Raw genomic sequence first — 21,017 nt, 5'->3', positions numbered from 1 at the left:
GGGTATCAGAGAAATTAAGGCTTCATAGAATGAATTGGGTAGAGTACCTTCTGTTTCTATTTTGTGGAATAGTTTGAGAAGAACTAGAATTAGATCTTCTTTGAAGGTCTGATAGAACTCTGCACTAAACCCATCTGGTCCTGGGCTTTTTTTGGTTGGGAGACTATTAATGACTGCTTCTATTTCTTTAGGGGATATAGGACTGTTTGGGTCATTAATCTGATCATGATTTAACTTTGATACCTAGTATCTGTCTAGAAATTTGTCCATTTCACCCAGGTTCTCCAGTTTTGTTGAGTATAGCCTTTTGTAGAAGGATCTGATGGTGTTTTGAATTTCTTCAGGATCTATTGTTATGTCTCCCTTTTCATTTCTAATTTTGTTAATTAGGATGCATTTCCTCTGCCCTCTAGTGAATTTGGCTAAGGGTTTATCTATCATGTTGATTTTCTCAAAGAACCAGCTCCTCATTTGGTTGATTCTTTGAATAGTTCTTGTTTCCACTAGGTTGATTTTGCCCCTGAGTTTGATTATTTCCTGCTGTCTTCTCCTCTTGGGTGAATTTGCTTCCTTTTGTTCTAGAGTTTTTAGGTATGTTGTCAAGCTGCTAGTGTGTACTCTTTCTAGTTTCTTTTTGGAGGCACTCGGAGCTGAGTTTTCCTCTTAGAAATGTTTTCACTGTGTCCCATAAGTTTGGGTATGTTGTGGCTTCATTTCATTAAACTCTATAAAGTCTTTAATTTCTTTTTTTAATCCTTCCTTGACCAAGGTATCATTGAAGAGAGTATTGATCAGTTTCCACATGAATGTTGGCTTTGTATTATATATGTTGTTATTGAAGATCACCCTTAGTCCATGGTGATCTGATAGGATGCATGAGACAATTTCAATATTTTTGTATCTGTTGAGTCCTGTTTCATGACCAATTATATGGTCAGTTTTGGAGAAGGTACCATGAGTTGCTGAGAAGAAGGTATATCCTTTTGTTTTAGGATAAAATGTTGTATAGATATCTGTTAAATCCATTTGTTTCATTACTTCTGCTAGTTTCAATGTGTGTCTGTTTAATTTCTGTTTCCACAATCGGTCCATTGGTGAAAGTGGGGTGTTGAAGTCTCCCACTATTATTGTGTGAGGTGCAATGTGTGCTTTGAGCTTTACTAAAGTTTCTTTAATGAATGTGGCTGGCCTTGCATTTGGAGCATAGATATTCAGAATTGAGAGTTCCTCTTGGAAGATTTTACCTTTGATGAGTATGAAGTGCCTCTCCTTGTCTTTTTTGATATGTTTGCATTGGAAGTCGATTTTATTCGATATTAGAATGGCTACTCCAGCTTGTTTCTTCAGACAGTTTGCTTGAAAAATTGTTTTCCAGCCATTCATTCTGAGGTAGTGTCTGTCTTTTTCCCTGAGATTGGTTTTCTGTACACAGCAAAATGTTGGGTCCTGTTTGTGTAGCCAGTCTGATAGTCTATGTCTTTTTATTGGGAAATTGAGCCCATTGATATTAAGAGACATTAAGGAAAAGTAATTGTTGCTTCCTATATTTTTGTTGTTAAGGGATTCTGTTCTTGTGGCTGTCTTCCTTTAGGTTTGTTGAAGGATTACTTTCTTGCTTTTTCTAGGGCATAGTTTCCATCCTTGTATTGTATTGTTTTGTTTTGTTTTTTTCTGTTATTATCTTTTGAAGTACTGGATTCGTGGAAAGATATTGTGTGAATTTGGTTTTGTCATGGAATACTTTGGTTTCTCCATATATGGTAATTGAGAGTTTCCCTGGGTATAATAGCCTGGGCTGGCATTTGTGTTCTCTTAGTGTCTGTATAACATCTGTCCAGGATCTTCTGACTTTCATGGTCTCTGGTAAGAAGTCTGGAGTAATTCTGATACATCTGCCTTTATATTTTACTTGACCTTTTTGCCTTGCTGCTTTTAATATTTTGTCTTTTTTTAGTGCATTTGTTGTTCTGATTATTATGTGTCAGCAGGAATTTCTTTTCTCATTCAGTCTATTTGGAGTTCTGTAGGCTTCTTGTATGTTCATGGGCAACTCTTTCTTTAGGTATGGAAAGTTTTCTTCTATAATTTTGTTGAAGATATTTGCTGGCCCTTTACATTTTAAATCTTTATTCTCATCTACTCCTATTATCCGTAGGTTTGGTCTTCTCATTGTGTCCTGGATTTCCTGGATGTTTTGACTTAGGATCTTTTTTCATCTTGCATTTTCTTTTATTGTTGTCCATGTTCCCTATGGAATCTTCTGCACCTGAGATTCTCTCTTCCATCTCTTGTATTCTGTTGCTGATGCTCGCATCTATGGTTCCTGATTTCTTTCCTAGGGTTTCTATTTCCAGAGTTATCTCCCTTTGGGTTTTCTTTATTGTTTCCCCTTCCATTTTTACATCCTGGATGATTTTGTTCAATTACATCTCCTGTTTGGTATTGTTTTCCTGTAACTCTCTAAGGCATTTTTATGTTTCCTCTTTAAAGACTTCTAGCTGTTTACCTGTGTTTTCCTGTATCTCCTTCTTAAAGTCCTCCATCATCATCATAAGAAGTGAATTTAGATCCATGTCTTGCTTTTCTGGTGTGATGGTGTATCCAGGACTTGTTATGGTAGGAGAGTTTTGTTTTGATGATGGCAAGTTACCTTGGTTTCTGTTGCTTTTGTTCTTACACTTGCCTCCTGCCATCTGATTATCTCACGTTTTTGCTGCCCTCAATATAACTGATTGGAGCTTGTCCTTCCTATAATCCCAGTTGATTCAGGACTCCTCAGAGTCCAGCTTTCTCTGTGATCCTTTGATTGTGGGATCCTGTGATCCTGAGATTCTGAGTGTGTCAGAGTTCTTGGCAGTGAAGTTCCTCTGTGACCCTGAAATACTGGTGTGACCAAGCTCCTTTTATCCTGGGACCCTGTTGTCAAAGATCCTGGGTGTGTTACAGTGCCTGGAAATGGTGTGTCCTTTGAGGACAGTAAAGCTGTCTGGTCAGCGGTCCTAAGATTGTGTGGAGAGTCATCTAGGGACCATGGGGGCATCCGCCAACTCTGCGCACAAGGTGACCAGGTGCTGGAGCCAACTGGAAGGGACTTGTGACCCTGGTCAGGCCAGTTTTCTTCTTCCCTAATGCTGTCTCAGCTACCATGCGATTAGATTGGAACAGAAGTTGTGTTCTACTCACCAGAGGTCCTAAGATCATGTGGAGAGTCCTCTAGGGATCTTGGGGGTGTCCACCGACTCCACATCCAAGGTAACCTGGTGGTAACGCTGACCAGAAGGGCGAGAAAAATATTTAAAGCACAATTTTGCACTTGCTAGACCAGTCTATGTTGGAATCTTTTACCAATTTGTGAAACAAAACCAGCAGTATTCTACATGATACGGTAGCCCCTATACAACTCAGAGTCAATGAGGATGTTGGGTGTCTTAGCCCAGAAACTATCCTTTGTCCAGTTAATTGTAATTCATGTTTTATTCTCAAATTAATTAGCTTTTTCTTTTGGGCAAAATTTATCTTATAGCATCCTTGTCCCCTCTGCACAAAGATTCAACTACTTATTAGATTCTCTCACAGAATATTAAAATTACCCCTCTTACTACTTATTCCAGATTGATTTTATTTTGTATTTTCATAATTATTTGACAAATGAGAGTCTCCCCTCTCTGAATAAGCAAGCTCTAAAAACACCAAAGGACAATGTTGTTTTACAAATAATTTTATCCTTAATCTATAGGCTTCAGTCTCATGCCCCATGATTCTTGATTAAATATTATTGGAAAAATATTTAGTTGCTGAAAAGAAACAGATCTTTTTGGAAATGTGCTATGAGAAAACACTGCTTTTAGAATCTAACTGGCAGACAAGTTTTGCTATCTGTACAACTCTAAGGATATCTGTGATAGCATTGAACTTACTTTCCTTCTCCTGGGATGATGACAAGACCACCTATCCTCCATGCTACAATTCATAAAGGATCCCTGAAATACAATCATTCAAGAGGTTGACTCACAACTAGTTGATCAAAGGGGATTACGCATATGCACCAGTTAATCCTGTGTCTAACATATAAGTACGCTATGAGTATTAACCTTCTTCTTCTTCCTCTCCTTCTCCTTCTTTCTTTCTTTCTTTCTTTCTTTCTTTCTTCTCTTTCTTTCTCTTCCTTCTCCTTCTCTTCCTCCTCCTCCACTTTCTTCTTCTTCTTCTTCTTCTTCTTCTTCTTCTTCTTCTTCTTCTTCTTCTTCTTCTTCTTCTTCTTCTTCTTCTTTTTCCTCTTTCCTCCTCCTCTTCTTTTGGAGTTCTTAGACTCAAGATGTGAACATGTGGGCATCTGTGATAGGTTTTCAGCATCATCAAAATGGTGAGAAGAGTGGATGGGAATGGCTGGACATAGAAGAGAGTTTTTAAAAGGCTAAAATAGAGAAAATTATCCTATCAAAAGAGTTATAATTGGGTCCATTTTTTACAGTGGTCATACAAGAATTAGGGAAGTGCTGGACAAGGTTAACATCATAGAAGAGATATTTTATTCACTCCAATTAATGTGTTAATTCAAAACAAATCTGTCATAGTTGCTTGGTTTGAAGATGTCTGAGAGACAGCATCATCATTAAGAAGAGAAACTATTTACCAAGTTCTGTAGAAGAAATGATCTTCTTTGATTTCAAAACATCCTTACCAAGTATTTAATGTTCTTTCCTTCATTGTAATGCCAGAGGAGAGCGTTTTGGTTTTTAGTTGTTCCAAAAAGGGATTATAATGAAAAGGATTTTGATGATGGAAGAAAATGGTTGGATTTTTCACTAAACATTGAGAGTCCTAGATCAACACTGAGGTGCCCTTTTTTCAATCAAGGAATTAACTGCACAGCATCAAATGGCTTTGAGTGCATTTCTTATGAATCACAACCAGGAACAGCCTGCTGCATCTGCATCATACCCCATTGAGGGTACTGTACTTCCTTTCCTAACTGTTCTCCATTTGCTCTGACATTTCCAGATTCAGTGGAAGGTCCAAAACTGCACATTTTACTTGTAGTGGTGGTGACTTTTCCATTCAGGAGGATAAATAATAGTTCTGAAAAATTCATCTCTAAAGGTTACTCCTTTCTGAGTGAACATGCTCTCAAACAACCACAGTACGTCAGCCTGGTCTCACAAGAACACACATAGCTTATCTCCAGATAAGCTATCAGAATCACATAGTTATTAATTAGATACATAGTGAAAGCCATATTGTGCTGTGACGTTCGCTGCAGAGTGGTTTTTATAATAGTGAATATGGCAAAACAAGAACCATCATGGTTGCTTGTACCTAAAACCTTAAAATTGCTGCATCTAAATTCCATTGCAGGTTTCAGCACTTCTTTATAACATGTATACACACACACACTCACACACACACACACACACACACACACACACACACACATGCACTGATTCAAAATTTAGAGTTGTTAGACAAGACTTGCACAGACTATTTCATTTCCTACTCTTTCAAGAATTTATGTCTTTGTATATTCAAATTCCAGAAAGAATGTAAGCAATGGGGATGCACAGCCATTCATGAAAACTTTCAGTTTCACTGGACAACCTACGTCAATAGCCTGCATGCAATAGGGGATGAAGATCATGAATGCTCAGTCAATATTTGTTTGCTATTTTCGTGCTATTTGTCATTGATATGAGTATATGTGCAATGCCATCTGTTAAGTAGTGTTAGGGGGAAAAAGGTCTTGGTTTTGAGCTAGCTTGCATTTTTATTGGGACTTGTGGCTTTGATTAATTAATTAATCTCTGGATGAGAGGGAATAGGTCTGGAATTTGCCTCTGTGGTTAAAACAGCACCAAGGCACCATCAGATTATTCTCCCATTTCACACTCTGAAAACAGAGTGAAAATTCAGAGAGGCTATAAAGGGGAAACAACTCAGTTCAGAATTTATGTTTGAGTCTTCTGTAGTCAAGGTGCAAGAGTTGGGAGGGTATCTTGTGTCTCCCAGAAGCTCTCAGTCCAGGAAGTAGAACCCAGTAGATAAAGCCCCTAAAACACTCATCTTTCTCAGCTTTACATAACTGAAAGTTGATATAGGAGTGAAGAAGCAGCTTGTCAATAACCCCACACCATCGTGACCAGGACATGTGCCTTTTGTTATTTCACCAGCTAGATGCAGGTCTGCAGTTGGGGCCAGACCTTCAACTGGATTAACAGAGTCCTGCCAGCTACTGAGGGTCTCTTAGATATCCCAAGCTATATAAATATTTGGGTGGGATATTTCTCCTCTTTCTCTTCAAAAGCAACATTTAACCTCCAGCTGCTGGGAATAGTTGTTTTCCCCTATTATAGGAATCTGTGAGTCAAGGCATATGTCTTTAATAGAGGTTTTGGCAAGCATAGCATTAGGGTTATTATTAGAATTGACAGAAGTAAACTGAATAGTTTATTTTCTGCACGGCAAATACAAATCAATGGTTTAAATGAAATGCTGCAGTTTATAATGTGGTAGAGGCATTCGGATAAACAAAAGCTCTAGTTGAAACACAGCTCTTTTATTTATGTAAGTTTTCAAAAATGTGAGACTACCCAAGGTAAGAACAGCCCTTCCCCTACCCAAAGCATATAAACATGCACACCAGGAAGTGTGCTCACGTCTTAAGGAATCTAGTTCCTTTTGCATCCTCTGGTTGTAAGGAAGTTAAAGCTCAGTTTAGTTATATCACAGAGTATTGGGGATAGCAAATTGTATACCATTTATATAGAAGTGCAATGGAACCTAAGGATAAGTCAATCACCCTAGAGCAGGATCCTCATTAGAACCAGGCCATGGAACCCCCACCTTTATGCAGAACATTGAGTCTGTAAACATGCTTAGCCTCATAACAGCTGATCAGTATTGGACCATCTCACAAGACAAAGTTGATTATCTTTGTTGCCAGGCTCATCAGCTCCCCTACAGTGACATGTCACTCATGTCCCTTTTCCTCCATCTTTCTCAGCATCAAATCTTTGCATCTTTTTCTCAGTTTCATAAGTGTTCTTGTACATTTCCTTGTATGATTCTCTGCTTTCTTTTAACTGTAGCTTATCCCCTGACTTCTGACTTTATCCAAACATCATGCATGTCCTCTGTCCATCTATGTGCATGAAGGTTCTAAGGCCAGAGTCAACATCAGGGGTCTCCTTCACTTGCTATTCACCTTCTATTTTGAGACAAAGTCTCTCATTGAACCTAGAGCAGCATTGACCTTTGGGTTATAAGGATTCACCATTACACCAGTTCTCATTCTGTGTTGCTGAGGATTAAATGTCCACGCTTACATGGCAAGTGCTTTCTCAACTGAGCTATCTTCTAGTCCCTTTCGCTAAGTCTGTTTATATGTCTGTCTCATCTCTCCACGTTTTCTACTTTGAGTAACAATGACTATTCTGATTGAATATGAATCTGTACTCATGAGGAATAGAGAATGTGGCATTAGCATTGGTGAGAATGTTCTGTAATATTCACTTGTGCAATATGATGGTATACAGTTGTTCTAGCATGATCCATTTAAGCTATTAAATTTCACTTTCAGAGTTTTAGGCAGATTGGGCTTAAATCAATGTATCCTAATCATTTCCAGAGTATATACATGTAGCCTAATCAAAATATAAATCAATATACTGAGATATATACTCCTAACAAGAGCACCTTGATTTTTAAATCATATGCATCAAAATAAAAGGAAATGAATTTCTAATTGTTGGTGCTGTCATTTATTGTAGCCATCAGTTCAATAATTTCATGCCTTGCTGTTAATAGATCACCTCAAAGGCATTATTGCTCAAACTCTAACAGCTATTGCAATGGGCTGCATATACATGCCTTAAATCTTTCATGTGTCAGGTATTTATGAGGCAAAATATTGCTGCTTCAAACTATAAAATTGTTAGAGTTATGTGTACTTAACAAAAATAAATTTAATACTATGTACCGACATTTAAAAATGGTGAAAACAGGATTTTGCATATTTGATTGTTCATTATACTTCACCACATATATAAATACATTTTTTGCCCAAAATATTGTTGAAAATAAATACATAAATAAATGGAAACCATATCTACTTACCTATAATATTTAAGCAATGAGGTTATGAATATTAGTGTATGATAAGCACAACTTTAGGTACAAAATTATATCAGGATTTCATAAGATCACTAAATTGAATAGTGAACCCAGGATATAAAGGTTGAAAAATGAGTCTGTTGACTGAAAATAAATCACTGATGAAATAGAAAGCAAGACAAGACACAACAGAGACTTTAATAGGAGAACAGCAGTATTTAACTAATTTAATCTAAGTGTTCTAGTTTGGTTTCTGTTGCTGTAATAAAACATGTTCTGATAAAAAAACAACTCATGGAAGAACATTCATTTTCATTATGCTTCCTGGTCACAATCAATCATTGAAAGAAGTTGGGACAGAAACATGTAGGTAGGAAGCATGGAGGAAGGCTGCTTGCTTGCCGGCTTGCTCATAGAGTCATATTTACCTAGCTTTCTTCTACAATCCAGAACCACCTGCTCAGTGAACAGTTCCGCCCACAGTGGACTGGACCCTCGCACAGTAGTAGACAATCAAGACAAGTCTTTACAAACATGCACATAGACCGACCTGAGGAAGATAATTATTCAACTGAGACTCCTCCTCAAGCGAGTGTACATTTGGTCAAGCTGACAGTTAATGCAAACTAGTACAATAAACCTAAAAATATACTTAATTAGTATATGCTAACATAGAATGATATATACCATATCAGATACATTCCTGTTAGTCAAAACTTGATATTTACTGGTGAGTGTCAGATAACCAGATTTGGAAGGAAGGATTCCTTAGCTATTTACTAATGAGAGGAGTATTTTTTGTTGTTTTTTTTTTTTATTTTTCATTTTATCAGCAAACCACACTTTATTAACTTGCATATCTCCTAAGGGAGACTAATTTTGTCTAACACTTCCTTGTTATAGTATGTGGTGCTCATAGAGTGTACTCTAGACTCTCCCAGATCTACATCGAAAGGTACTTAATATCTGTCTTAGTCAGTGTTCTATTGCTTTGAAAGAGACCATGATCAAAGACAGCTCTTATAAAAGAAAGAATTTAATCAGGGCCTGCTTGCAGTTTCAGAAGTTTAGTCCCTCGTTATTGTGGTGGAAAGCAGGGCAATGTGCAGAAAGACATGTTGCTGGACAAATAGCTTAGAGTTCTACATCTATATCCACAGGGAAGAGGAAAAGGAATGAGACACTGGGCCTGGTTTGGAATTGTTTACCCTTAAAGACCACCTCCACTGTCATACAATGTCCAAGAAAGCCACACTTCCACATCATTCTCAAGGAGTGCCACTTGCTCGTAATTAATCATCCAAATATAGGAGCCTACAGGGCCATTCTTATTAAACCTCTACAATACCTAAGATCCTTCCTTGTCTCATGAATTCATCAATACCTGTGATTCTCTCTGTTCTAAAGGCATTGAAAGCAACAGTTTGCTTTATGTGGACATAGGATAGCCATTAGCTAGCAATAAATATAAAATATATGAAAACTAGGCTGATTTTTGTCATTCTGCTTTGCAATGTAATTCCAAGAAATCAAAAGTGATTTTTAAAAAGTGAGAAATGACAAGTTTAAACGTTTCTTACTCAAAGCTGACGAGTTGGCTCAGCAATAGGCGCACTTCCAACCCTTGCAGAGGATCTGGGTTTTATACCCACCAAAGTGCTGGAAGATCTTCTCACCTCCATGACATCAGGCATGGACACGGTACACAGACATACACAATAAATAAATAAATAAATAAATAAATAAATAAATAAATAAATAAATAAATAAATAAATAAAATAAATAAATAAATAAAAAAAAACACTTAGAGATTGGATGATGATGATAATGATGATGATGATTATATATTATATTATTTAAACAGAAGACCATTAGATCTTGTGAAAACAAGTATGAAAAAGCCTGCAAAAATGAAACCTAGTAAACGTGTGTAAGTATGTACATTATCTGTAAGTAGAGTTGTTCAGCTACTTTATTATGCTGTGACATTCTCAAAATCGGTCAGAGGAGGCCTCCTAAATTCACCTTCATTGCAGATTCCAACTTCCATGCTATCCTCTGCCATTTGTCCTTCAAGGCTTTCTTCAGGGTTAAGATGGCTGCAGGAGAGGCATTTTCAAGTTCCCAGCTCCACTTTATCTTTGCAGGGCAAGTTTTCTCATTCCCATCATTCTTTCCCATTGCTGTGGCCTTCCAGCCAAAGTCAGCCCCAGATGGATCTGATTGAAATAAACACAGTCATCCCTCATTCCAACCACAAGAAAAGTAAACTCAAAATGGACAAATACCACCTGACTGGTTTGCATCCCCCAAAGCTCCTCTCTGTACCAGTTAGCTATGCAACCAGCTTCTTAGCAAACAAGAAAGTATCGCCCACATTTTCCAGCTCCGTGCACCAATACTCTGTAATCTGGGCCCCCGCGTCAGCACACACCAAACCCAAGTGCCTGGTAACTGTTTCCACGTTGTGTACACTTCACCCACACAAAACGGACTTGTTCCTTCTCAATTTGCAGCTTTAATTCCCACTGAAAGGAACCCGCTAGCTACAACAGTTAAATTCAGCATATCGCATCGGGACAAGTTTCCCAGATTAGATGAATATAGTGGTCAAAAAGCTGGAAAGGCACTCCTCCATCTTTATTCAGAGAGCCAAAGCCATGGGAAATTTCTTCAACATGACAATGGTGAAACCTCCATGGCTCTCGGGTAGGCACCATCCTTCAGCAGGCACTGTCAGACCCAGTTTATAGAAAGAAATCTCCATGCTCTCAGCTTGCTCTCATCTTGCCTCATCACCGAAGGGCAATTAGATTTCTGAGCTCATATAATCTCTCCAAGCAGGAAGAGCAAGGGACAGCAATGTCACAGAATTGTACGTGTGACTCCTCTGTAATTTTGTCAGGATAACTCATCAACCCTTGATAAGGACAAAGGCATTCTTTCCACTGGAGAACAATACGTACAATATCCTCATGCACTTGAGCACCTAGATGAGAAATGGATGCTCTAAACAACGGCTGCTTTCCTCCATGGTCCTGATATCCTCATTAGAATCCTTGGAAAGGGGTCTGACTCACCACCCTGAGTCATCTCCATACTGGCTAATGTGTTAGAAGCCTATGCCCCAAGGGCCAGGGCCTGGATTCTTTATCCCTCTGTTGTGGATAACTGCTCTCAAATCACTTAAGGTTTCTCTTTAATTTTTAAATTGAAAAATAAACATTTCAGGTGTGTTGTTTCTCAATGAACAATGCTTTGCTAATGAAAATTATTTTATTTTTTAGCCGCGAGTCATGAACTTCCCTAGGATTAAGAGCCAGTGAGAAGAAGGCTATTCCCTGTGATAAGTGTTAATAATGTCATCCATTTGAAGGGCACATCTAATGCACTTTTATTTATGTATTTTACTTTTAAAATATTTTATGTTAACTTGGTTATTCATGTATTTTTAATGTTAATTTTTATTATATATTTTCTTCATTTACATTTCAAATGTGATCCCCTTTCCTAGTTTCCTTTCTGAAAGTTCCTTATCCCTCTCCCATGTATTTATTTATTCATTATTTTTATCCATGGGTGCATGTGTACATGTATGTGTGACTGTGGTGTGTGTGTGTGTGTGTGTGTGTGTGTGTGTGTTTCTATCTACATCCAGGACACTCATGTGGAGGTCAGGAAACAGGTCGGAGGAGTCTTTTTCTTCTTAAAGCACGTAGGTTCTGGTGTTTGAACTCTGGCCCTCAGGCTTGGCATCTTCACCTCTGAATCATCTTGCTAGCTCTTAATGCAATTTTTAAAGCCATGTGTCTCTGATGAATGTGAATTTCTCATTTAAAAAGAAGAATTGGGAGGACTAAAAAAGGTGACACACCACGGCAGCAGGGCAACACTAATGTAAGAGATAGGAAGCTGTATTCTAGCTCTGTTTGTAGTCACAGTTAGCTAAGAGATCTCAAGAAACCACTTCATTGTGTACATGTAGCCTGATTCCTCTACTGTGATAATGAGACATCTGTGAATAAAATTCAAACAATGAGCATGAACCATCCACACTTTGTTGAAGATATACATCCTTCATATATATATAAATATTTCAGCAAGAGAGAAAAATTCCATTTAAAATTTAGCTTGACAGAAGCTTAAAATGTCTAGAAAGTATATAATTCTATATTTCATAAAAACTTCTTCCATCTGATATTCTATTGCTCCATATTTGCTCAACATTGACTCAAAAACAATCTCAGTAGCTTTCTTGCTCATAATATTATGCTATTTCTATGTTAATGACAGACATGAAATATAACACACATAAATGTAAAAATAATTTTCTAGGTGATCATAATATGCATATAATAAATTCTAATATATAAAATGTGTTTACATATGTACACAAAATTTTCACGGGTCAATATGAATATTTTCTACATTGTTTTCTGTGAAATATGCAAGTGGGAAACATTATTAAGCATGGCATGAAAAATGTCTTACATGTTTATTAAATCTTCCCATGGGTAATTTAGAATTATGTGCACATTCAAGGCTCTGAGGAAAACTTCAGTGGAAAATCTGCTTGAGTCACTTGAGTCTGAGTTTTCCAACCTTATTTTCTTGTAAGTCTTGGTGACCAAGATTCTTGCTGAGATTGCATGAACCTTGATTCTGAAGCAAACTGTGAAACTGGACCACAGAATCTACCATTCTAGACTGAGTGTCTGTCATCCCATCCATTCGTAGGCTGGTTGAAACCTCAACTCTCAACCAAAGCATGTTGGACATGAGTACTCTGAGAAATAATGAGGCTTACATGAGGCTGTGAGTATGGGCCATTATAGAAGATTAGTTAGTGTCCTTACAAGAGGAACCTGCATATAAACACCCTGCTCTCCCCCGCCCCCATCCCTCTTCCCTTCTATTTCCCTCTCTGAGCAAAAGGTCATCTGAGCAAATCCAATGTGAAAGAGATGATGGTGATTTGCAAGCCAGCAAGTGGACCTTCATTCAAAACCAAACCTTCTAGCACCCATTTGGATATACTAGTACCCAGAACTGTAAAAAAATAAATGCCTGCTTCTTAAACTACACATGGCATCTTATTACCCCTACCAAAGGAGACTCTAGAACATGTTAAAAAAAAAAAAAAAAACTAAAAACTCTAACCAGTTAATTAGTTTGGCTTGTTACAAAATCTACTGAGACAAATGACACTAAAATTTTTTCCAATAAATCTATTTAAGATTTTTGTCATTTGACTGAAATAAGCTGACAAAACAATACTAATTTCTCCTACTGGACTGCTAGAGTTTGACAAAATGTATCTTTTGATTCTTTGAAGACATGAGATCACAGATACACAGCTTATATAAAACAAGAATTGATAAAATGAGTTTAGGTGTTCCATAATCATTTTTGCATGGTCACCTTTCAGGAAATGGTGGAAATGCAAGCACTTGAAGAAATTTTAACATGATAAAAATACAGTATATGAAATTCTTACAGAATCAATAAAATATCTGTTAACATTTCCAAAGGATAATGATGACTCCTACGTAGACATTCTTACTTTTGTTTTATCCTTTTCCTCTGTCTCCTATAGTGACCCCTCTCCTTACTTATTTAAGCCTTCTCCTATCTTCTCCATTTCACTTCCATATTGTTTGTACCCTGGTGTTCTCGCATACACTCTTTTCCATTCACCTTCATTCGATTTTACCTTCCTGGTTAACCTTACTATAATCCCAGGTTATAGACATATCTGAAGATTTGGAGTTAGGAGCAACATATGACTGAGAATTGGCTAGCCACTAAAGCCATCCCTGAAGTCATATACATAGAAGTATCATTACACAGACTCAGCAGAGTGTCTTTTTCTTTTATGAATATATAAATAAAAATATGTCTCAACAATTAAAGAAAAAGAGGTCACAAATTTCAGAGCAAGCAGAAGAGGGGATACATGGGAGAAATTGGAGGGAGAAAAGGAAAGGGGAAATGATGTAATTGTAATTTTTTTCTCACATGACATATTTCAATAATGCTTTCTCTTCCCTAAAACTCCTCTCAATCCTCCCCACCTCCCTACCCACACAACTTTATGTTCTTTCTCTTTCCTTCAAATGAAAGAACTACAAAAGTGAAAAGCAAAACAAACCAATAAGACCAAAGGTGCCAAAACAAAAAGGAAATCAAATAAATGGTCTGTAAGAGAAAGGAAAAGAAAAGGGAAGGGAAGGGGAGAGGGGAGGAGAGGGAAGGGAAGGGAAGGAGAAGGAAGGGAAGGGAAGGGAAGGGAAGGAGAAGGAAGGGAAGGAGAAGGAAGGGAAGGGAAGGGAAGGGAAGGGAAGGGAAGGGAAGGGAAGGGAAGGGAAGGGAAGGGAAGGGAAGGGAAGGGAAGGGAAGGGAAGGGAAGGGAAGGGAAGGGAAGGGAAGGGAAGGGAAGGGTAAAGTAGGGAAGGGTAGGATAGGGAAAGGAGGGAAGGGAAGGAAAAGAAAGGAAGATAAGGATAAGGTAGGGAAGGGTAGGGTAGGGAGAGGAGGGAAGGGAAGGAAAAGAAAGGAAGATAAGGATCAAGTTTGTTTTATGCTTGCCAACTACTTTTGAGTATAGGGCTTGCTTGGAGTGTGTTTGATATACCCAATGTCACTCCAGAAGAAAACAGATTTTCCCTTTCTCAGTAGGTATCCATTGCAAACCACTTCTCAGTTACAAGCAGGAACCCATGTCTTCTTCCCCCTCTCAGTGCTGAACCCCAGTTAGCTTGAACCTGTGCAGCTTTCACACATGATGAGTTCATAGGTGCATCAGTCCTGCTGTGTCTCAAAGACACCAGTTTCTTTGAGTTATCCATCACCTCTAGCCCTTCTAATCCTTTCCTTCCTCTCCAGCATAGATCCCTCCAGCATAGGGGTTTGACAAAGACATCTGACCTACGATTGAGATCTCTCAGCCTCTATACATTGTACAGTTCTGAGTCTCTGAGCTAATTCCCCTCTACTCCAAGAAGCTTCTCTGATTGAGTGATTCACTGATCTATGAGTATAGCAATGTATCACTAGGAGTCATTTTATTACTGTTTGTTTATCATAATAATGATAGTAGGATTTCCTGTAGGCTTATAACTTATGTAGCATCAGTTTCAAGTATAGGTTCCATTTCATGGAATGGATCTTAAATCCAATCAGAAAGTGGCTGATAACTTCCATAATATTTGTGCCACTATCATACCAATATACCTTTCAGGCAGGTCCCTGATGGAGTCCCAGGTTTATAGATGGGTGATCTTTGTGATTAATCTTTCTCCTCTGGTATCATGCAGAATGCTGACCACTAGGGATGAATGAAGCATAATACTAAATGATTATGATCACATTTCCTCTAACTGTTTTTACATGTGAAAACATGCTGTATGTGTATGTACGCATGTATGTATGTATACATTCCTAAACATATAAACACAATCTTCTTAGTCAGTATCATGTTAACTGTATGATTATGTTTTCAGAAATGACCATTTGGTATTGGATAACCAGTTGGATGAGGCAATGAAGGAGGGAAAAAAGGGATCCTAAGAGTAGGCAAATGAGATCTCCTACTCCCACTGTGAGGAGTCTTACCACACCCCCCCCCCCAAAGTCCAAGTTAAACAACCACATCATGTTTGCAGAGGACTTAGCACAGACCCATGCAGGCACAGTGATTGCTTCTTCAATAGAAACCATTTTTATAATCTTTTGGCAAAGAATATAGCTGGGTACAGCCATTTTCCTAGGAATCTTCCCAATACTAAATTGAAGAATTTTAGGCTAATTTTCTTAGCAGAGGAGATTTCACGTTAGTATTATTGACTCTGTCATGCAGTTATTAGAAATCACTCTTATGTGGGTCTACAATGAAAAAGAGCAAGTGGGGCAAAAGGAAATGTTGTACAAACATAATTCAAGAAGGGTACCAATATTCATCCCAAAGGGACAGATAAACTTGGCATAAATGGACACATGGTTCTAACTGTAGAGTCATGAAGGACAGATGATTAAAGAGACCGTGGAGTCTTCATCCATGGTTAAGGGTAGCCACAGAGTCGCTGCTTTACATAGAGTCCCTGAGAGACCATTATGTCTGTGAAAGTGATGCTTGGGTTACATTGGAGACATCCAGAAGTTAGAAGGTCCAGAGCTGTGGAATATCTGCTGAGGAGGGCTGAAAAAAAGAAAAAGAAAAAGAAAAAAAGAAAGAGTGGAGCTAGCCTGAGAGAAAGAATTGTGCTGAGTCAGCAAAGCTTGAAGGCTTCAGCCATTAAAGCCCTTTGACATCAGACATGGAACTACAGAATTTAAAAAAGGAAAAAAACAAACTGTCCAAATGCCAATCTTAGGCAGGCAATTCCTCAACTGAGATATTTTCTTCCCAGGTGTGTTTAGGTTTGTGCCAAGTTTACAAAAGCTATAGGTATGAGAGGAACTAATCCCAAGAAAGTCAAATCTCTTGAAGGAAAAAAAAAAAACCACACCTTGGGGCATTTTTTTTTTTTTTTTTTTTTTTTTTTTTTTACATTTTCCTTACATGCTTATTGGCCTGGAAAAGAAACAAGGAACTATGAAGGCAGCATTGAAAACAGAAAGAATTTGAGTAAGAACTAAAGATAGAGCAGTTTTGTAAGGAAATAAAAAAATAATTTCAAGGAATACAAATAGTTCATTCAAAACACTGGATTTACAACTATCAGAGGGACAAAGCACATCACACAATGGAAAATAATTATATAACAGAAAATAATAACTGACTCTACTGTGAAAGATATGAAGACAAACATAAATATCTATTACAGCTAGAATCCAGCTGGTATCATCTAAGATGTCTTTGTCTGACCTCTCCACGATTCAGAGGTCACACACACTACAACAGAAGGTACACTTTCACATTCTGCATTAATTATCTCATACTGAACAAAAGGTAGGATATTTTTTCATCAGTTGCAGAGTGTATCATGGAAGCAAGGATTGTAATCTCTCACAAAATTCTAATCATCAAGCCAGATCCTGTGAAGCGATGTGCAGAACTGAGTTTCCATCAGGACAACATCAGATCCATTTTCACTGTTATAAATTCATAGGTCTGAGAATGCTAGAAATTACAAATTATTGGGTTTTTTTCTTTATTTCTCAGAGCTAGAGTATGCTTTGTGCTTCTTCTGAGCTTCTGATAAATTATGAAAACTCATTGCATGTAGTCTGACCAGAACCTTGGAGAACAATGCTAAATAGAATTAATCTATTAAAGGAAGAGCTGACTCATAAATTAAGCCAACCAAATCTCAGAGTACTTCCTGTACTCAAGATAGCATGCTGAGGGTCTTTGGAGTCAAAAAGCATCTCATTTGAACTCTTTTGCAGACACTGACTAACGACTACTTTCTCCTTGTTGCTTGTTTGACTTCTTTACTTCTGGTACATTTTCACAGCTTATTTTTTACTACCCCTTTCCTGTCTTTACATCAGATTATCCAGTCAGCATAAGCAGTCAAGGGACTCCACTAAAGCAGAAAAAGAACATATCAACTGCTAATCAGCCGTCTTCTAGAAGTTAAATCACATTTTAAAATCTGATAATGTTTTGAAAGTTATATCTCATTCTGAAATAAATGCTAAATTGTATGTTTAGCCATAAACAGTGATTATTATTTGTTTGGGATAAACTGACAAAGACAAAAGCCATTAAGTGTAAAAAAATTTTTAGGAATATAAAACTGAATAACAATGTGTCTGGCCCATATTACAATCATAGACTTCTACTTCTTGGTATTTATTCATCTGGAACCTTTTCCAAATAAAAATAGAACTAATTAGAAATAATCAAGCCAATCTCTCACAATACATGGAAAGGCCAGACTAAGATCAGAGTAAATGAAAAGAAGAAAATGTGGCCAAGACTACAAGAATAAACAGTAAGTGAAAGAAAATGAGCTCCCACCACTGTCTGGTCATGTTTTTTTTATGAAGGTTGAATGGTATCTGACTTTGCTAAAGTGATTTGGCTAAGTGTGTCATGGGGGAAGGCAGACAGGTACATGACAGACTGAAGGAAAAGCAGGTTCTTTGGAGAAACTTTTGGCTAAAAGCACCACAATGAGGGAAGAGACACAATGGAGTCAACAAAGCCTCTTCTTATATCAGACTTAGCTTTATGGGTTTTTACTCATATTATCTTCAAGAAAGCACAGTCTTTCTAGGTCTCTTTTGGGCACCTGTGTAGACAAATACTCACTTGACCTCTCTGTATGAACATTATGAGGACAAATGAATCTGTATATCAAAGTTGAAGTTTTCACATATTAATTTCTTTGTAATACTAAAACAGCAAAGAGGCCATGATTGTTAGCAAAGACTATAATGTGACCATAGATGAGGAGAAGATCAACAAGGTCAGCTGAAGTAGAAGTTGCATCTCATAAGAGGCATGTGACACTGCAGAATTGTCAACTTGTCTAGATTTGAGTCGTAGTCTGTGACATGGCACTTGATGAATGTATGCAACTAAAACATTGTCTAGTATTCAGCTTCGCTGTCTACATCATGTAAAAGTATCAACTTCATGATTTTTTGTTTGTTTGCTGTCTAAAAGCCATTACTTTAAAAACATCTAAACAATCTCCAAGATAATTAGTTTATACAAATGCAAACGGTAATCACACAAACATTACAAATAAAGTGTGAACAAGAATTTATATCCACAAATAAGCAAATATTTGTAGATTTGTTATTAATATCTCTTGTACTCCCATTGTAGATTGATTTGAAATGAAATATTAATTTGAATTGTTTGGTTTGATTTGGTTTGGGTTTGGTTTGTGTGAGATGGAATCTCAAAGTGGTTTTGATTTGCATCTCTCTGGTGGCTGAAGATGTTGAACATTTCTTTCTGTAAGTGATTCCCAACTGTAGTTCTCTCTACTGACATTTTTCTGCTTAGACCTGAACTCCATTTTTAATTAGATTATTTTATTTTTTATATTGTTCCTTGAATTCCTTATATATTTTGAATGTGGATATATGGATGAATATGGAATATGAATGAATACATATTGGATGTGAAATTGGAACAAAATCTTTTTCCAATTCTGCAGGCTGCTGCTTTGTCTGAATAACTGGGTCCTTTGTCTTGTAGAAGCTTTTCAGTTTTGTGAGGTGCCATATATTAACTGTGATCTTAGCACCTCCACTACTGCTGTTCTGTTCAGAAAGGCTTCTCCTTTGTGTACGAGTTCGAGGCTATTCTCCAGTTTCTCTTCTATCAGTTTCAGTGTGACTGGTTTTATGGTGAGGCCTTTGCTCCCTTTGGAGTTCAGTTTTGGGCAGGGTGATAATTATATTTACATTCTTCTGCACACAGACTCCCAGTCTGACCATCATTATTTGTTGAAGATGCTGTCTTTTATACAGTGTGTATTTATGGGTTCTTTATTAAAACATAGGTGTCCACAAGCTTGTGGATTTATGTCTAGGTCTTCAGTTTGAGTCCATTCATCAATATGCCTGTTTTTATGCCAATAGCATGTGATTTTTATTACTATAGCTTTAACATGAAGATTAAGTATATAGCATGGTGAATGTCATGCAGTAGATATTATGCATTATTTGCAAATATTATAATGCTCACCTAAACCACTAAGCTATCTAAAATCCCCACACACAAAAGGGTAACTGAACTGATCATAAACTCTAAGATCATATAGTATGACTTTAGTAACTAGCTTGGGCAAGCATCTAAGAATATTGCTCAAGTAATCAGAAAGCCACTCCACATGGACCACAGTTCTGATTTCAACTTGTAACTGAGGAATGGGTGGAATAGGTGGAATAGGTTACCTTTTCCATCCCATCATTATTACACAAGAAAGCAAAGAAAATTGTTTAGGAAATTAGATCTATCTTAGACATTATCTCTATTGACCAACTGTGACAATACAGTCAAATTTATTTTAATATTTTCACTAATCTTATTTAACTTTTTTTGCCTTTGTTAAAATAGTTTAGATACACATATGTCATATAAAGATAAACTGATGCAGAAGACCCTTGGTTTTCTTGAATTACATTCAGTAGCTTTTATTTGTTTAATCTATTTCTCTATCCTATCTCATAGCCATTCTTCTATCAATATCATCTAGAATCTGAAAAAATCATTTTAAAAGTAAATATTATATTGCTATATTAATACATGTATTTTGGTGCAGTGATAGGCAGGTGTTAGAAAAATATTACTACATGTTTCCTAACTTCTAAAATGAATATGGCAATGATCAAATAAACAAGCAACAGTAGTAAGAAATTCTAAATGCATCTGTGAATATAAAGCAACTAGAATTCTCATATATTGGTGATGGAACTACAAGATTATGTAACCATTCTACGATATATTTTGGCATTTTTTATAAACAAATACTTACTTGTATAGTAGTAAAATGGTTAAATAAATCCCAATGGCAGGTCCCATGCTACCTGACCCAATGTTCTGGGTTCCCCAATAAAAGACACACACACACACACACACACACACACACACAGCCTCTATATTTTGATATGCCTTAATCAACTCAATGGCTGGGCCACTTCCTAACCTCCATGCAGTTAATCCACCTCCCACCAATAATCCCGAGTTATTACTTACCAAATCTTATAGTCTATCTTGGCTGCCCTGGACCCAGTTGGGCACCCTTAGGGCTGCTCTCTCCTGGATCCTACATTGCGGCTATGCTCTCTGTCACACACCTTCTCGGGCATGGCATCTCTCCTCTCCCTCTCCCAGCTTGGTGGATCTCCTCTTCTCCTGCCCTCTCTATCCCTAGCCTAGGAATCCTAAAAGTCCTGCCTCTGTCTGTCCTTCCCAGCCACTGGCTGCAGGCACCTTTATTTA

The 21,017-nt window shown here is 37.4% G+C and overlaps 1 long non-coding RNA gene and 1 pseudogene across 1 annotated transcript in view; both read right to left on the bottom strand.

Annotated features, from left to right (window-relative positions):
* 5430437J10Rik (RIKEN cDNA 5430437J10 gene) overlaps nucleotides 1–21,017 on the bottom strand; it is a 98,666-nt gene that overhangs the window by 4,029 nt on the left and 73,620 nt on the right. The window contains exons 3-4 of the long non-coding RNA NR_045274.2: nucleotides 9,687–10,326; nucleotides 3,184–3,269 (exon numbers count right to left, since the gene is read on the bottom strand). This is a non-coding gene — a long non-coding RNA (RIKEN cDNA 5430437J10 gene). The remainder of the gene's footprint in view (nucleotides 1–3,183; nucleotides 3,270–9,686; nucleotides 10,327–21,017) is intronic.
* Gm20957 (predicted gene, 20957) lies at nucleotides 10,107–10,727 on the bottom strand (annotated as a pseudogene).

The sequence above is a fragment of the Mus musculus genome, chromosome 15, assembly GCF_000001635.26.
Source record: "Mus musculus strain C57BL/6J chromosome 15, GRCm38.p6 C57BL/6J".
Taxonomy (NCBI): domain Eukaryota; kingdom Metazoa; phylum Chordata; class Mammalia; order Rodentia; family Muridae; genus Mus; species Mus musculus.
The sequence above is the reverse complement of the archived record's forward strand: the minus strand, read 5'-3'. Positions and strand labels throughout refer to the sequence as shown.